Source organism: Capsicum annuum, chromosome 4 (genome assembly GCF_002878395.1).
Source record: "Capsicum annuum cultivar UCD-10X-F1 chromosome 4, UCD10Xv1.1, whole genome shotgun sequence".
Classification (NCBI taxonomy): Eukaryota; Viridiplantae; Streptophyta; class Magnoliopsida; order Solanales; family Solanaceae; genus Capsicum; species Capsicum annuum.
Genome location: NC_061114.1, coordinates 228,157,667 through 228,177,656, shown reverse-complemented (window position 1 = coordinate 228,177,656; position 19,990 = coordinate 228,157,667). Strand labels below are relative to the sequence as shown.

The following is a 19,990-nucleotide window of genomic DNA, read 5'->3' as shown; positions in this document are numbered from 1 at the left end:
ATCAATAAAATATTTTTATTTCTAAAGAGAAAGAATCTATCAATTCAAAATTTAAAATTCTGAATTGCAGTTTTTTTTTTTGTTGAGCTCAACAAACTCTAATTACTTTAGTTTAAACACTTGATTCAGAATCTAGTTATCAAATTCGCGATTCAGAATCTATAACCTTAAAATTCTGACTTGCAAATTTATTTTTCTTTAACCTCAGTGAAACTCCAATTAGAAGTACAACTAATGATAATTTTGAATGACAAATTCAAACTTTCTTCATAAATATTTAATCACGTGAAATCCAGCTAATTCTCACGATTTTGCAAGAATACGAACAAACTAAAAGTACAGCATAATATAAAATTAACTTCGAATAACACTTCATCATAATCCTTGCTGTACAAATAATAATTCCACAACAACACTAAGCATGGATATAAATAAGTTAAATTGTAACCTTAGTATGTTCAACTCTAGGCTTTAATTTCGACCTTCGAGGTGGAGAAGATGAGGATAATGATAAAGGAGAATTAAACGGAGTTAACGGAGAGTTAACGGCGGACCTCCTTTTTTCCCAACCCAAGGAACAAGTTGATCTTGACCATAATTAATACTTACATTTGTTAAATTTTCTATCAGCTCCTGTAAATTTAACAGAATATCCGTAACGTGTTTCTCATCTTCCGTCCAATCGTCACATTGTACTGCTAGTAAATCCACATGATCAACCATAGTGAGAAAATAATATTTGGGAGAATTTAATTTCACCTATGTTTTTTTTTTTCTAATAATAATGCCATCTATTTATATACCTGAAAACTAACCAAATTCCTGAGCAATACTCCTACTGGAGCCACAATTAATTAGGAGCGTATAATTTAGGGATAATACCCACGAAAATACCTGAAGTTTGATCGGATTATCAGTTGAGCATATTGAATTTTGCGGGGGGTCCTATTACCCTTCAGACTTTTTTTTTTTGTATTTTAATGACATATATCTGTCACTTGGCACATTGCGAGTTAGTCACACGCATTGAACGCGTAAACAGTGTTAAAAACGTTTTAAACTCTTTTTTTTTGCCAAACAGCCCCTTAATTTTATAATTATTTAAAGTTTTATATTTTTATTTATTTATTCATTCTTTTTCTTCTTTCTTCTTTCTTCTTTCTTTCTTTTCTTCAACAATGGTTGCTCCATTGTTGAATTGAAATTGAATTTGCTCCATTGTTGAATTGAAATTGAATTCTTGAAGATTCTGTTTCGAACTCACTAATTGAAACTCAATGGAAGATTCGGAAGATTCAAACTCGAAAACTCGCTAACTGAATCTTTTGAGTTCCATTAACGGAAGATTGAATAGCTTCATACATGTACAGTCCATATTTTTTTCTTCATACATAAAATTAAATTTTTCGAATTTTTCGAGTTCCATTAATGGAAATTGAATCTTCCATTGATTTTTCAATTAGCGAGTTCCATTCAATTAGCGAGTTTCATTAAATCTTCCATTAACGGAACTCGCTAATTGAATCTTTCGAGTTTCAATGAAAAATTAATGGAAGATTCCATTCATCAATTATTTGAAAAAACTTTCTTCATAAACTCAATGGAATTCAAAGTTTGAAACTGAAAATTGAATTTGAAAACTTGTGAAGGGATAAGAATGGACTTGAAATTTGAAATTGAATCAATTGAATCACTTGGAATATTTAATATGATTGTAATGGTGAAAAAATATTAAAAAATAATAAAATTGAGAAGAAACAGCGCGTGTCCACAAATGTGCTTCTCTTTGCAAATGCATTCACAACAATAAGATAAAGGAACATACTTCTTCAGGAGGATCTCTTTTTTGTAATTCTTCCTTTCTTCTAATCTTCTTCCTCTTTCTTCACAACTTTCTGCACGAAAAAAAAAATTAAAAGGGAACAAATATAACAACAATAACATACCTAGTGAACTCACAGTGCAAACATAGAGTGCATGCAAACATTACCTCTACCTTGTAGGAAAAATAATACATACACAAAAACATACTACAAACACAACACAAATGCAACAAAAAATATCAACTATATACAAAAAATACTACAAACACAAGAAAAATGCATAAAATAAATCAACTTATTACAAAAAATACTACAAACACAATAAAGATGCACAAAAGAATCCCAACTTTATACAAAAACACAACAAAAAGAACAAAAATGCACAAAATAATACTAACTTCATACCAAAAAAAATTCTACAAAATAATACTACAAACACAACAAAGAGGCACAAAAAATTACTAACTTTATACAAGAACACTACAAATAGATCAAAAATGCACAAATAATACCAACTTCATACCAAAAAAACTACTAAAAACAAACACAACAAAAATGCCCCAAAAAATACCAATTTTACACACAAAAAAAATACTACCAACACAACAAAAATTCAAAAAAAAATACCAACTTTATCAATTTTACTGGAGCTTTTTTCTTCCTTCTTGAACTTAACATTTTTTGGACATTTTTAGAAATGGGTTCTTCAAAATCATCATCTGCGTTTTCTTCTTTCTTCACTTTTGCATTCTTGATAGGTTGAGATTTTGAAGCAACATTGTTGTTAGGTTTCTTTTTGTTGCTCATAAGAGACCCAATGCTTTCTCCTTCATCAATTTTCGGTTTCTTCATTGCCTTTGACTCTTGTGAAGCCATTTTTGTAGGATTAATTTGAAAAAGTCACCTGTAAAAATACTGCAATTTTGTTTAAATGTGATGGAACTGGAGGGTTTTTTTCTCAATGAAGAAGAAGATTTTGTTCTGGTTAATTGGTCTTTGAAGTAGGAGACAAATGGGTTATTTTATTTTTGAGCCTGAGATAACATTCAGGTTCAAAGCCCAATAATAATTGTATGAAGTAGGAATGATAAGAACTTATGGTGGAAAAATTAGATAATTTGTCATTTTTGGACCACTAATTTGAAGAAAAAAAAAACTCAAAAAATGAGTCAATATGGGAAAATTAACATAAATCCCGACCGTCACAAAACTTTAATATTTTACATTATTACTAAAAATCTCAATTTTGAGTTTGTCAAGATACATTTTAAGCAAAATTCAGTAAAAATATTGGAACTAAACTGTGGGTAGTTCAAAATTACATGAAAAATGCTCTAAGTGTGGACTGTAGCAAGTTTAAAACTCCATAAGAAGTTATTGGGAATTGAATTTTAGTAGGACAATCTCAACCAAAAAAATGGAGTCTTAACTGTAAAAGTTTAAAACTCTATGAAATAATGTTAGGAATTTAAATTGTGGCTGTTTAATTTCAATGAAAAATTATGTGGATCGAATAAATATACATAAGGCTAGGGCGACAGGAACTGTCAGCTTACCATAATCTTGTTATAATTTGGATTCGCATGTTAGCATACTTATCGAAGTGTAGCTTTGAGACGCCTTGTTCGTGAAACATAGTTTTTCTTCAAGTTTTGTAAAGTATTATTAATCGATTTGAATAATAGTAAAAAAACAAAATTCATTAACAGCATATAAAAGTTTGGCATAGGAAAATTATGAAGAAATGATTTCCAATTAACTAAATGTCTTCCTTTATTTAATTGTGAATTATCTCTTGAATTTTAATTAGATAATAAATACGTAAAAATAAACAAAAGAATAATTGTTTTGCCAATTAAAACGTCAAAGTTATTGGAATTTGGATGAACCAAACGTCTTCCATTTCCACGTAGATGGCACTAGAATTCAATTATTGATGAATAGCATCCATTTTTTATTTTATTTTTTGGTTTATAAATTAAAGTGGAAAAGAGATGCATACTTGGCTCGTTATATATGTTTGACAATTTGGCGAAAAAACTCAATCTGAGGAAGAACAAATATCAAACACAGTTTAGTTAGAGAAAGTTATAAATAAAATAATAATACATGTAAATGAAAAGATTAATTTACTTGCTTGGATAAGCAAAAAGAGTACATACAAAATTCTCACTAGGGTCTCAAATTAATTTTATTTGCAGTGGTACTAATAATTTATTGATTAAAGACACAAAACTGAAAAACTTTATCTAAAAAAAGGATCTGCTTTTGATTTTACTTTTTCCAACATTCATGAAGGGATGGCAATGCTGCGGGTGCGGGTGTGGGTGGTGAGAGTTTTAATTTATACGAGGTAGGATAGATTAAAGTAAGTTATTTTTTAAATGGTGTGGAGCAATACATATTACTTGTACACGTAACACTTTTTGATAATTTTTTAGTGAAAAGTGATATAATTGAAATTAGTTAATTTTTTTTAGTTGTAGATTTGCAAATCTTATGATTTTCAATGGAGTTACGAATTTTATTTTTTAAAAAAAAAAGGGGCACGGTGTGGATCGAATATGCGCGAATATGAGTGTGGAATGAGTTTGTATGGGTTTAAAGGTGATGCGGTACGGTGCGATGCAATTTTAAAATTTATCGGTTTAGAAAAAACCCGCACCATAGCCACCCCTATTCATGATCTTAAATTTTAAAGGAAAAAAATTAAAATGCAACAATCAAATCCGAAATTTAATTTTATTCATTTTACTTTTTTAAAGACAATACTAGCATAAAAATTGAATTTAGATTATTGACCTGATCACCTTTCGAAGCGCGGTAGCCAGGACTCAGATTGACTTTTTGTTGCTTAGGAAAGGGGATAGGGCGTTGTGTAAGGACTGTAAAGTCATCCCGAGTGAGAATCCTTCGACCCAGCATAGGCTCTTGCTTATGGATTTGGGTATAAAGAAGAATAGAAAGAGGAGGACTAAGGAGTGTAGACCGAGAATTAAGTGGGGCGGCCTGACGCCAGTGAATGTGTGGGAGATAGGGGAGAGGTTGGCGGGAATGGGGGTGTGGGAGTGTAGGGGGGACGTGGATAGTATGTGGGACAGGGCGGCAAGGTGCATCAGGGAGAATGCAAGTGAGGTGTTGGGTGTTTCTAGGGGCCGGGTCGGGCACCATCGGGGGGATTGGTGGTGGAATGAAGAGGTGGAGAAGAAAGTGGGGACCAAGAAAGGGGCGTATGCTAAGTTGGTGGAAAGTAAGGACGAAGAGGAGAAGCGGGTAAACAGGAAAGAGTACAAGCTAGCGAGGAAGGAGGCGAAGTCAGCAGTCACGGCAGCTAAGACGGCCGCTTTTGAGAGTTTGTATACAGGGTTACAGGAGAAAGGAGGGGAGAAAAAGTTGTTTAGACTCGCTAAGGCTAGGGAGAGGAAGGGTCGTGACCTCGATCAGGTGAGGTGCATTAAGGGGGAGGACGGTAGAGTGTTAGTGGAGGACGGCCACATTAAGAAGAGATGGCAGTCGTATTTTCATAGGCTCTTGAATAACGAAGGGGATAGAGCTATTGTGTTAGGGGAACTGGAGCACTCAGAGGAGTGTCGGGATTTTAGCTATTGTAGACGTTTTAAGGTAGAAGAGGTTAGACAGACTGTCCACAGGATGCGAAGGGGTAGGGCGACGGGGCCGGATGAGATACCGGTGGAGTTTTGGAAGTTCATTGGAGAGGCTGGTGTAAGGTGGCTGACTGGATTGTTTAATAAAATATTTAGGACGGCAAAGATGCCCGAGGCGTGGAGGTGGAGTACCATGGTCCCTCTCTATAAGAATAAGGGGGACATTCAGAGTTGCAATAACTATAGGGGGATTAAGTTATTGAGTCACTCTATGAAGATCTGGGAGAGAGTGGTCGAGGTGAGGCTGAGACGGATAGTGTCTATTTCGGAAAACCAGTTCGGATTTATGCCCGGCCACTCGACGACGGAGGCAATCCACCTGGTGCGGAGGTTGGTGGAGCAGTATAGGGAGAGGAAGAAGGATCTGCACATGGTGTTTATCGACCTGGAGAAGGCATACGACAAAGTCCCCAGGGAGGTGCTTTGGAGATGCTTGGAGGTGAGTGGAGTACCGCTGGCATATATCAGAGTAATTAAGGATATGTATGATGGAGCGAAAACCCAGGTGAGGACGGCGGGAGGAGACTCAGAGCATTTCACTGTCCTGACAGGATTGCATCAGGGATCTACTCTTAGTCCCTTTTTGTTTGCGTTGGTGATGGATGTGTTGACGCGGCGCATTCAAGGGGAGGTGCCGTGGTGTATGCTTTTTGCAGACGATGTAGTTCTAATAGATGAGACTCGAGGGGGTGTGAATGACAAATTAGAGGTGTGGAGGTAAACTCTTGAGTCTAAAGGGTTCAGGGTGAGCAGAAGCAAGACAGAGTATGTGGAATGCAAGTTTAATGATGTGAGGCGGGAGAATGAGGTAGTAGTGAAGCTGGAAGCACAGGAGGTATGTAAGAGGGATAAGTTCAAGTATCTTGGGTCCGTGATCCAGAGTAACGGTGAGATTGACGAGGATGTCTTGCACCGTATTGGGGCGGGATGGATGAAGTGGAAACTCGCGTCGGGGGTGCTGTGTAATAAGAAGGTGCCGCCCAAGCTTAAAGGAAAATTCTACAGGGTGGTAGTCCGTCCGGCCTTGTTGTATGGAGCGGAGTGTTGGCCAGTTAAGAACTCCCACATCCAAAAAATGAAGGTGGCAGAAATGCGGATGTTGCGCTGGATGTGTGGACTGACTAGAGGGGATAGAGTTCGGAATGAGACTATCCGGGAGAAGGTTGGTGTGACTTCAGTGGAGTGCAAGATGCGGGAAGCACGATTGAGATGGTTCGGACACGTGAAGAGGAGGGGCATAGATGCCCCGGTCCGTAGGTGTGAGAGGCTAGCGTTGGATGATTTTAGGCGGGGTAGGGGTAGGCCAAAGAAGTACTGGGGTGAGGTGATTAGGCGGGACATGGAACAGTTACAGCTCACCGAGGACATGACCCTAGATAGAAAGGTCTGGAGGGCGCGAATTTCGGCAGAGGATTAGGGCCAGTTTGGGTCGCTTGTGTAGGGAATTACTTGGTGGGGGTTTTATTCCTACTATGATTCCGTGTTCCGTGTTCCATGTTTTATTACTAATCTGTGTGCTTTCCTCTGCTTTCCTCTGTTTTATATTACTTATGGGTGCCGTATTTATGTTATGTAATCTGCTTCTGTGCTTTACTATGTGTTTGTGTGGTATCTCGTGCCTTGAGCCGGGGGTCTATCGGAAACAGCCTTTCTACTTCATCAGAGGTAGAGGTATGGACTGCGTACATCTTACCCCCCAGACCCCACTAGGTGGGAATACACTGGGTTTGTTGTTGATTTTTTTTTATCATCTTATGTACGTCTATATTATTTTTTTTTCCCTATTTTCTGTTGATTTACTATTTTTTTTACTTTAAAAAAATATGATGAAGTTTCCAGTTCATTCAAGAAAGCAAAAAAAGTCATGTGTCTTATTATTTGATAACAATAGTAGTGGGATTATAGATGAGTAGCTATCAAGGTGGAGCAACAATTTAATTACGAATTTGATAGAATTTAATAATTTTTGCTCAAATTTTATATTTTTGTTGAAAATCTAACATTTTAATACTTTATAGGCAAAATTAATTTATCTAGAACTCAATAAACAAAATAATTACTATCCTAAAAGATAAACATAGATTCCACCCTCAGTAATTATGATTATTGATTGAATGCCAATTAGTGAATGGAGGTAAAACCCACTAAGTATAAAACTGTAGATTTTAATCAATTGTCTAAATCAACATACTTTACTTCATTTAATTTCATCCACTAAATTATTTCATCTATAAGTGGCACCATTTAAGCTGCCCAACACATTTGTAATAATTTTTTGCATTAAATTTTAGGCTAAAGGTTGTTCATTATTGGGACCTATATTTTCTTCATATATCTTTATCATCATGTTTAACATTGCAATCCTTTATGGTCAGTTTGGTTTGGGAACAAATCATCCACAAATTATAATATGGGAATTAAATTATGCTTGAAATATGACGTGATAATTATTTTTATGAAAAAAGGCTAAAAGTATTTCAGAATTATTCAAAATAAAGCAAAAATATTCTCCATCCACTGACTTGAATTGTCTAAGTGACATTTTTTTGTTCAGCATGCTTTGTGTCCGAGCATTAGAGAGAGTAATATTCAATGAAAAGGTATTCTTAAGAAAAAAAAAACTAAGAAAGAATATTTTTATTTGATTTTTAATAATTTAAAGTTATTTTTTGCTAACGAAGATAGAAAGAGACAATATTATATTTATAGTTTTCATTTTTTGGAGAGGACGCAACATAAGGTTTTTTTTTTTTTTTTTTGCTAAATTCGTACATTTTTCTTAGGTCAAACTAATTACGTATGCTCCATTGCATGCATGGTTGCCATTTGTCAATAAATTTGATGTTCAAATGTACAAATCAAATTGTGCTAATAATTCAACTAAATTCAATTACCTCTGTATACATACAATAAGATCATATTCAATGAGCTACATCTAATTTAAACTTTACATTTATTTATACGCTTTCCTGATTGAAAAGGATTGAATTGTAGCCTCTTTCTGCAGTGATACATCTCATTTAATTCATATTAAAACTTTGATGTAAAATTCATATCCTTTTTACTAGTACAAATAATTAAATATGAGATAAATATAACTTTAAATTTGATGTCAAAGTAACCAAATGACCTCTTATAATTTTATCCTCGAGCATTTATGCTTTATCCTAAAAGATATTACCTAACATTAAATTTGTTGAATTATTATACTTATATATATATATATATATATATATGTATACAAAGACAATGTGAAAATTAAATTATCCTCAAATTATAATGCGAAAATTATCATAGAAAATTAAAGAGCTTGAAAAAGGATTATATTCTGTTTATATTTAAGGCGCAGGTCATTTGTCATCATATTTGTCACTATTCAGGCATATGATTTAATCGAATTGCAGAAATTCAACTAAATAGATTGATTTAGATTCAATTATCTCTTTGAAATTATTTTTAAAATACATTTTTATACATAATAAAATCATATTCATTCGAACGAGATTTACTTTAAATTTAATATTCGCCTTTTCTACGCATGAACTAACGTAGCCTCACCAAGTATGATTATATATCTAAAAATCTGTGAAAACATCAAGAATTTATATATTTAAACTCATAATTTTAATTTTTAATAATAAAACAAATATGACTTACGAATTTTAAAAGTGAGACTCGTTAAATTTAAATTCTAGATCGATCAATCCCTCTCTATTTCCCTTTCAATAATGCTTCATCATTAATATAGTTTTATATTTTAATGAGAGGTATTAAGATGGTGATTAAACAGAATAACTTTTAGACTTAATGAGCAAGTAAATGGACCAATACGTAGTTGTGAGACATTAATTATATTGAAACGAATATATCCTTACCAACATGGGTTGCGATGAAGTTAGTGGCGGAGTAAAAATTTTCATTGAGGGGGGTTACAAGTAAATATATGAAGTAGTCGAAGGAGGTTCAATATCTATTATATATACATACAAATTTTTTTTTTATCATATAAAAATAGGTATAATTTTCTGTCGAAGAGGATTCGGATGAAGTGGTGAGACAACTCCACCCTTATCAGAGGTCTCGGGTTCGACCCCTGAGTATGTAGAAAATTCTGTTGGGAGCGGGTCACATCTAGAATAGGCCATGTAATGCGCGATTCGAATTAATCGAAACTCCAATCTGGATAGTAGATGGAAAACCAAAACAAAAAAGAAAAGAATGTATCCTTTGCTTTTTGTATTTTTGCCCATTTGCTTACTGTCATATTTGAATAAATCCCCTTTTTCAAAGTGTAGAAAGGAATTCAAAAGAAAGGACGGTTTTCGATTTGAATCCAAAAAGGTAGAGTTTATACCATAAACTTATAAAAATACTAGAGGCGAATTTAAAATTTTAATTTTCAAGAATTTTAGTGTTGAATTCATTATGCTATTTTAAAAATTATGAGTTTAGAATTTTTTATTTGGTGAAATTTCGGTAACTTTTCAAATTTGAATCTATGATTCATGTCGTACAAAATATTGAGTTCAACTCAATTCGGAGGCGGACTAGGTTTGATCGTAGATTTAGTTATTATATTATATAGTAATTTAAAAACTTCGCATCATGAACTTGCTTACATTATCACGCGATATGTTGACAATCAAAGTAAAACTTGAAAGTTCGTGATGCATCCTCAGAAAACATGATATTGCTGCAGGGGCGGCTCTACTTAGTAAAAAAAAGGTAACCGTCTAAGGTCCTCAAATTAAAGGGGCTACATTTTTTTTAGTAATAATAGATTATAGGCTTTTATTAAAAATTATTAAATATTATTGATAGAAAAAATAAACTTCTTATATAAAAGTAAAGAATTATTTAGAAGGATTTTTATGTATTTAACGTATGTCTCAATAAAGATTAAAATACATTAGTCATATTAACGAAAAAAATTATTAAAAGAATCGTTTATAATATTTATGACTTTGCATCTCAAAATTTTAAATATACTTTATTAACAAAAATATTTTTTTAAAAAAAAATAATTAAGACCTCCGTCTAATTTTTATCTAAGGCCACCAACGTGCTTGAGTTGCCTGTATTGCTACAGAAACTCATACACTTAAATTTTTGAATCCGCTTCTTAGGTCACTAATTCTGAATCCGCTTTGATTAAGCCCGTCCAATATAAGCCCCCCATCTGCCTCTCCGACTATACAGTATACAACACCTTTAGTTTCTTTCTATCTATCTATATATATCATCACAGATTCCTCTTTGCTCCATATAGTCTTTCAAGTAAAACCAACAAAATTAGAAAGTTGAGAGCTAGCATGGGTTGGTTCATAGGAGAAAGAAGAGGAATTAGTTGGAGAGATCAAACTTTAGAATCAATATCATCACCACCTTTAGCCTTAATAGTTTTATTTGGTCTAGTAATTTTCTTGATGTCTATGTCTACATATTCAGAATACAAAGCAACAGTTGAAAAATCAAAGGCTAGTATAAAGCTCATGTCTTTCTTGTTGCCTTTTCTTATCATACTTTTGGTCTACATAATGATTGATTTTAATAGATGGTTTTATCCTTATGGAAGTGTTACAAGACCAGTTGTGTATCATTTGGCTAGCCAAGAAGGTGGATCTCCTTGGGGTATTGCTTTGCTTTTGGTGATGGTTTTGTTCTTGGTTCATTATCAGGAGTCATTTCAATCTTCTTGGTTTCGTATACTTTGAGAAAAATGATTATACAACTCAGAGGCGGATCCAAAAGTTATATTAAGGAGGTTCGAGGTTTAAATTTTTTACCTTTGTAGTAATACTTTGTATCGAAAGCAGTTGTTATAGCTTGTACATGATCAGGATTAGTATGATTATGATTATGTTATATGATTAGGGTGTAACTGTTTTTTACCATTTCTTTAGAGGTATTTGTGCTAAATAATACATTAATCGTATGTAGAAGTTATGCCTAAATCAAATTTTTGCATAGATTGCATGTTTGTTCTTTGATTTTTGTCTTTGTTGTTCATTTAATGAAAATTTATCGATTCAAACTTGTTATGCCTTATAAGGTATAACTTGTGTTATATTATGGTACGGAAATATAAACTAATGCCAACCATTTTTTCTATTTGTTTTTGTGATGTCAAGAGTTTTTGCAGCCTGAAAGACAAATTAAAGATCATGAATTTAAAAAACATTATATATATATATATATATATATGTATGTATAATATATATATATGTGGCAAGCTTTTACGCGAAATTTTTAACACGTAGGATGCATAGACTTATTTATTTAATTTTATGATAATTTAAATATTTATTTGTTTATGTTTAAAGAAGGTATAAATGTAATTAGGAATAGTAGGGAAAGAACTACTATTGGTTTTAATAGAGATGAGTTAGATAATAACGTAGAGAGTTTTTTCTCTTGTAAAGCTGTTAACTTTATTGGTCATCAACTCCTTCTTAAATAGTATTATTACAACTAAAAATAGATTAAACTTACTATAAAAGAAAATCTACTTGCTACCAAAAATAATACTTAATTAATCTGTCTCTTATAATCGGAATCTCAATCTGACTAGGAGTTGTATGAAAAAAAAAAATCGCGCATTATTCCTTAAAGCAACTTTTAACTCCTCCTTGCTTTAGGAATTGCAAAATTTTGGTCTACTATCTTGGGATCTCCACATTCGATAACCGAAAGTAACCTTGAGAATAAATTTGCAAATTCATCTTTTGGATTGTAGTGAACTAAATTTACTTCTCGTCTTGAAGGCAATTCTTGACTATTAAATTCTTTTGGCTAGTATTCCTTCTTTGTTTGCATCTTGAATTTAAACTTACCCATTTTATTTTTCTGAAACATAGATAACTCCTCCTCTTGAAAGTAGGTTCATATATTGCTTGTGCTTTTTCAATTAGAGGATCATCTTCTAATTTTTCCAGCCTACAATCTTTTATATGTTCTACAGAAACATTTTTCATTGGATCAAATAAGAAATGTTTACCTCTCATCTTAATATTTAAAACTTATTTTCCAGCACCATCATTGACGAAACAATATCTATCCTTAAAAGATACTTTGTATTCTTTTTCTACTAACTAATAAATACTCAAAAAGTTTTGATTAATATTATGTACATAAAGAGCATCTAAAATTGCTTTATTACCTGAACTTATTTTGATGACAATAGTTCCTTTTCCTTCAACAAGAATTTGGTCACTATTTTCGATCCTAACTTTGAATATTTCAGTAGGCTTTAATTCTTTAAACAAACTCTTGTTATAAGTCATGTGGTTGGTGCAACCGCTGTCAGCCAACCAAAAAATTGTTGAAATCTTACTTGAGATCCATGTTGCAACAAAAAAATGATCTTCTTCTTCTTTATTGACCACACGTGTATCTGCTTCATAGTTCTCAAATTTGCTTTTGCAAATAACTGGTTCATGACCAAGTTGATTGCACTTGCTGTACTTTGTGTCTGGGCTTTTCCAACATCTGTATGGCAGATGACCCATTTTTCCACAGTGCTCACAAGGTGGGTAATTTTTTCCTTATATTTTTACCCCTTCTTTGAGTTTTGTGATCGGCTAGTAAGACTACTTTAATCATACCAATCTGCCTCACAAGTTCTCTTTGTTCCAATGCCTGAAAAGAATTTAACAATTCTGTCAAGGTAATATTAAATAGATCTTGTGTATTTTCCAAGTTATTTATACATGTTTCATATCTTTCAGGTACTGTAACAAGAATTTTTTCAACAATTTTTGAATCTTTAAATTTAGTGCCTAGTAATCTTATCTTGTTAACAATGTCTACTAATACGTTCGAGTACTCTTTGACTGTCTCAGAGTCTTTCATTCTCTGCAACTCGAACTCTCTTATTAAATTCAATACTTGCATTCCTCGAATTCTTTCATCTCCAGCATATTCTTTCTTCAGATAATCTCAAATTTCTTTTGGTGATGTGAGAGACATAATTCTGATAAAAATAGTTGTTGAAATAGAAGCAAACAGAGTTGCCTTTGCCTTCACTCATAGATTTGGGCTATGGTAAAATTATTTGGCAGCAGATTAATTTCATAATCCTCTTCGACAACTTACTGTAGATCAAGAGTCTCTAAGTAAGCTTTTATTTTCACATCTCATAATTGATAATTTTTACCGTAAATAATGGATAGAGCCATTCGTAAAAAATAATTTTTAGAATCCATCTCTCCACTCACAGGTCCCTCGAGAAAAATAGGCTCTGATACCAATTATTAATTTTAATAGAGATGAGTTAGAGAAGAACGCAGAGAGTTTTTCTCTTGTAAAGCTATTAATTTTACTGTTCATCAACTTCTCTTTAAATAAATAGTGTTATCACAACTAAAAATATATTAAACTTACACAAAGAAAACTTTTGCTACAAAAAATAATAACCAACCAGTCTCCTACAACAAATAGAATACCAATTTAACTAGGAACAAATAAATTGCATGCATTATTGATTAAATAACTTTTAACAACTGCAAAAGCACGATTAAATTTTCATTATCTTCAAACCAAGTTCTGCCTCTGTAATTCTGCAGCCGCAGCTGCCACTAATGGAATAATTGAACTGCAGAGGATCAAAATTATCATTGATTATTGCTTTAACCTATTATGATTCAATTTTTTTGATAGAAACAATATCTGAAATACTCATAAAACTGCCCGTAAAAACCTTACTGATAATGAAATGTGTATCTAAATCATGACTTTCACTTATATCAAGTCCTAAATTAGTCAAAACTCATCTGAAAAACTGATCTAGTAATCGGGAATTTGTTCATCACAGACTTGTTAGTATCACATCAGGTTTTCACATTCAGGCCGAATGGGCTAGGAGATTGCATAGAAAGTGTCAAACGTATTCTCTTTACGCAATTCTATATGGAAAATTTCCGTGTTTACCCATTGAGCTTCATGATTTGGGTAATACAGATAACTTTAATTACAACATTTTGTGTTCTTGTGATGGATTATTCGTTATTTCAAGAGCATATGGTTATCGTACGGATCTGTTTATATGGAATCCACCCATAAGAGAGTTGAAAAAGCTTCCTGATTCAGGAAGAGATGTGCGTACTATTGCTTGTTCGTATGAATTTGGTCATATCGAGTGTAAAATAATTATAAAATCGTAGAAATTGATATTGCAATTGATAAATTTGATGATAAAATCGCTCATATTCGTGTTTATAGTTTAAGAAATAATTTGTGGAAAGGGATTCGGAAGTGTCCTAGTATTTGTTTGACTAATCATGTAAAATTTGTTAAAGTAAATCTTCATGGGATTACCCGTGAAGGTAGTGATAGGAATGGTATAAGATTCAACCGTGGAGATGAAACATTTGGAAATATAGCATCGCCTAACTCAAGTGGTGAAAATTTTAATTGAAAATTAGTGTCTTCAGCGGGTAATTTGTGTATGACTTGTGATTATAGAAACAGGACACATGTGTGGATAATTAAGGAGTATGGACCAGCGGAATCATGGAACATTTTGGCTTTGATTCCAAAATTTGTAAACAAAGTGGTTTGGCCGATTTTCAGTTCCCACATTGATGAAATTCTACTACAAGACATTTCAGGTTTATTGTGGTGGTATGTTTCAAGAGATGATGACACGTTTGAACGTCCTGAGAATCAAACACATTGTGAATGTGATGGATGAGGCAAACTTGATCTATACATTGAAAGTCTTGTTGCACCAAATTCACCTTTGGATCAATGAGTGCAAGGATAGAAATTTGCACTATAGTCTACCGAGGTAAGAAATGGTACCATCTAGCTCTCAATACTGATATGTAAATAGACAATCCTTATGGAATGATTGTGATTATGTTCAATTATGTTCCTTTTTGTTGCTGTTTTTCATGTTAATGACATTTAAACTCTTGAAAATACTCTTTTGTGTCCAAAGTTATTTGTTTTTCTCGTATCTATTTAGTAAGTGTATCTTCTTGTTGCTTCTACATAATATAGAGATTATTGATACATAAAGAGGACATATAATGACACATTGATAAACATTAAAACGAAATGACAACATTGAAACGTTATGTATCTAGCAAGTTCCTGCAAAATCATGAACATAAAAGTTAAAATCTCAATGCATAACGATGCGTGTGTTTGAATTAACTTGGGTGCAATTCAACTATGATTCATCGGGTATTATTACTTTCTAGTGTCACAGGTATCGAGTTATTATGTTCATTAAGATCCGGACAAATGAGAAATATAGAAATATTACAGAATGAGAAATGTAGAAATATTACAGATCACTGCTACAATTGTAAGCTCTTTATGTCATGTGTCTTGCGCTTTGTAAAAGGAAAATTTCAAAATTATCCAAGTTTTTAGGATATGAAAAGTAGTCACTGTCATGAAAGTTCAATTTTGCGCATCCGAAAGAGAACTAGTCATTGTATTTGTTTTAGATATGTGATTTTAACTTGAGCCAAGTGTATATCGAAAACTACCTCTCTATCTTTACACACGTTAGGGTAAGGCTGCTTACCACCACTCTCTCCAGACTTTATTTTATGAGATTATGTTTTGTATGTTGTTGTAGGAAGAAAACAACTCCTCTTATTTTCTTTAAGCTCTTTCTTCTTTTTTAAAGAAAACAAAAGAGCGAACTTTTTTCAAATTTCTCTCTTATAGCCAATATACATTGATGCTTTATTTCTGTTATTTCATCTTGTTTCATATTTTATTATGGCTTTATTTACTATCTTTTTGTCCTAAGTCGGGTCTATCGAAAACGACCTCTCTACTTCCTCAGAGGTGATGGTATGGAGCACATATTTTACCCTCCCAGACCCCACTAGGTAGGAATATACTGGGTATGTTGTTGTAGTCAATTCACATCGCTAATTAGGCCGTTCATCAATTTTCTTCCATTAATCAACCCTACACTGAGAGTAAGAAAAAAGGACGCTACCCGTGAGTTTCAAGAAAGGGCTAGACCACAAGGGTCTATGGTACGCAGTCTTACCTTGCAGCTATGCAAGAGACCATTTTCATGGCTTGAATTTGTGACCTTTTGGTCGCATAATAGCAACTTTACTCATTACGTCAAGGTTCCTCCTTCAACCTTTAGAGTAGAGATTTTCGTAAAATTTAGGCCTAACACTGGTTTGGAAGATAGGTGAAGAGAAACTTTAGTATATCCTCAATGTTTATTCTCAAAGCATCTTTTGTATTCTTTTTCTACCAACTGATAAATACTTAACAAGTTTTGATCAATATCATGTGCATAAAGAGCATCTGAAATTGCTTTATTACCTGAACTTATTTTTATGACAATAGTTCCTTTCCCTTCAACAAAAATCTGGTCACCATTTTCGATTCGAACTTTGGATATTTCAGAAGGCTTTAATTAATTAAACAAATTCTTGTTATAAGTCATGTGGGTTGTGCAACCGCTGTCAACCAACAAAAAATTTGTTGAAACCTTACTTGAGATACATAATGCAACAAAAAAAATATCTTCTTCTTTATTGACCACACGTACATCTGCTTCATAGTTCTCAAATTTGCTTTTGCAAATAATTGCTTCATGATCAAGTTGATTGCACTTGCTGCACTTCGTGTCTGGCCTTTTCCAACATCTGTACGGTGGATGACCCATTTTTCCACAGTGCTCACAAGGTGGGTAATATTTTTTATATATTTTTACCCCTTCTTTGAGTTTTGTGATTGGCTATTAAGACTACTTTAATCACACCATCCTGCCTTATAAGTTCTCTTTGTTCCAATGCCTGAAAAGAATTTAACAACTCTACCAAGGTAATCTTAAACAGATCTTGTGTATTTTTCAAGTTATTTATACATGTTTTATATCGTTCAGGCACTGTAACAAGAATTTTTTCAACAATTCTTGAATCTTTACATTCAGTGCCTAGTATCTTGGCTTGTTAACAATATCGAGTAATTTGTACAAGTACTCTTTGACTGTCTCATAGTCGTTCATAATCTGCAATTCGAGCTTTCTTATTAAATTCAATACTTTCATTCCTCGAATTCATTCATCTCCAGCATATTCTTTCTTCAGATAATCCCAAATTTCTTTTATGATGTGAGAGACATAATTCTTGTAAAGATAGTTATTGAAACAGAAGCAAACAGAGTTGCCTTCGCCTTCACTCTTTGATTTAGGCTATGTTGAAATTATTTGACAGCAGATTAATTTCATGATCCACTTTGACAGTTTTCCAAAGATCAAGAGCCTCCAAGTAAGTTTTCATTTTCATATCCCATAATTGATAATTTTCACGGTAAATAACAAATAGAGAGATTCGTGAAAAAATATTTTCAGAATCCATTTCTTCACTCACAGGTCCCTCGAGAAAAATAGGCTCTGATACCAATTACTAATTTTAATAGAGATGAGTTAGAGAAGAACGCAAAGAGTTTTTTCTCTTGTAAAGCTATTAATTTTATCGATCATCAACTTTTCTTTAAATAAATAGTGTTATCAAAACCAAAAAGTATATATTAAACTTACATAAAAAAAATTTGCTACCAAAAATAATAACTAATCAGTCTCATTCAACAAATAGAATACCAATTTTACTAGGAACAAATAAATTGCATGCTTTATTGATTAAATAACTTTTAACAACCACAAAGGCACAATTCAATTTCTCTACCTTCAAACCCTAAGTTCTGCCTCTGTAATTCTGCTGCCGCAGCTGAAATCATCGAAACGCAGAGTATAAAAATTATCATCGATTACTGCTTTAACTTATGATGACTCAATTTTTTTCTATACAAATAATATCTGAAATACTCATAAAACTGCTCGTAAAGACCTTTCTAATAATGAAATGTGTATCTTAATCATGGTTTTCACTTATATCAAGTCTCAAAACTCATTTGAAAAACTCAGATAGTAATCGGGAATTTGTTCATCACAGACTTCTCAGTATCACATCAGGTTTTCACATTCAGGCCGAAGGGGATAGGAGATTTTATAGAAAGTTTCAAACATACTCTCTTTACACAATTTTACAAGGAAAATCTCCGTGTTTACCTGTTGAACGTCATGATTTGGGTAATACAGATAGCTTTAATTACAACATTTTGTGTTTTTGTAATGGATTATTCACTATTTCAAGGGCATATGGTTATCGTACAGATCTGTTTATATTGAATCCATCTATAAGAGAGTTGAAAAAGCTTCCTGATTCAGGAAGAGATGTTCGTACTATTACTTGTTTGAATGAATTTGATTATATCGAGTGTCAAAATGATTATAAAATCATAGAAATTAAGATTATGATAGGTAAATTGGATGATAAGATCGCTCATATTCGTGTTTATAGTTTAAGAAATAATTCGTGGAAAGGGACTCAGAAGTGTCCTAGTATTTGTTTGACTAATCATGTAAAAATTATTAAAGAAAATCTTCATTAGATTACTGGTGAAAGTAGTGATAGGAATGGTATATGGTTCAACCCTGGAGATAAAATGTTTGGAAATGTAGCATTGTTGAATCCAAGTGGTGAAACTTTTAACTGGAAATTAGTTCTTCAGCGGGTAATTTGTGTATGACTTGTGATTATAGAAACAAGACGCATATGTGGATAACGGAGAAGTATGGACTAGTGAAATCATGGACCATCGTGGCTTCGATTCCTAAATTTGTAAAAAAAGGTAGTTTGGCCAATTTTCAGCTCCTAGAATGATGAAATTCTACTACAAGACATTTCGGGTTTAATATGGTGGTATGTTTCAAGAGATGATGACACTTTTGAACGTCCTGAGAATCAAAAACGTTGTGAATGTGATGGACAAGGCGAGCTTAATCTATACGTTGAAAGTCTTGTTTTGCCAAATTCACCTTTTGATCGATGAGTGCAAGGATAGAAGTTTGCACTATAGTCTACCGAGGTAAGAAATGGTACCATCCAAATCTCAATATTGATATGTAAATAGACAATCCTTATAGAATGATTGTGATTATGTTCGATTATGTTCCTTTTTGTTGCTGCTTTTCATGTTAATGACATTTAAAAACTTAAAAATACTCTTTTGTGTCCAAAGTTATTTATTTTTCTCGTAGCTATTTGATAAGTGTATCCTGTTGTTGCTCCTACATAATATGGATATTATTGATGCATAAAGAGGACATATAATGACACATTGATAAATATTAAAATGAAATGCCAAAATTAAAACGTTTTGTATCTAGCAAGTTCATGCAAAACCACGAACATAAAAGTTAAAAGCTCAATGCATAACGATGTGTGTATTTGAATTAACTTAAGTGCAATTCAACTATGCTTCATCGGGTATTTTTACTTTCTACTGTCATAGGTATCCAGTTATTATGTTCATTAAGATTGGGACAGATGAAAAATGTAATAAATTAATAATTAGATTAAAATTGAAAGAATGAAAATGAATAAAAAAATAATCAGAGAGTTATTTCAACATAAAAAATTAATTGTTGAATAAAAGTTCTATTGAGCTTGT

General features: G+C 32.7%; 2 pseudogenes; both read left to right on the top strand.

The window, feature by feature from the left end:
- The first annotated feature begins 13,122 nt into the window (after positions 1–13,122).
- On the top strand, positions 13,123–15,239 carry LOC107868532 (annotated as a pseudogene).
- A 497-nt stretch (positions 15,240–15,736) lies between these two features.
- LOC124898109 lies at positions 15,737–19,369 on the top strand (annotated as a pseudogene).
- Positions 19,370–19,990: the final 621 nt, after the last annotated feature.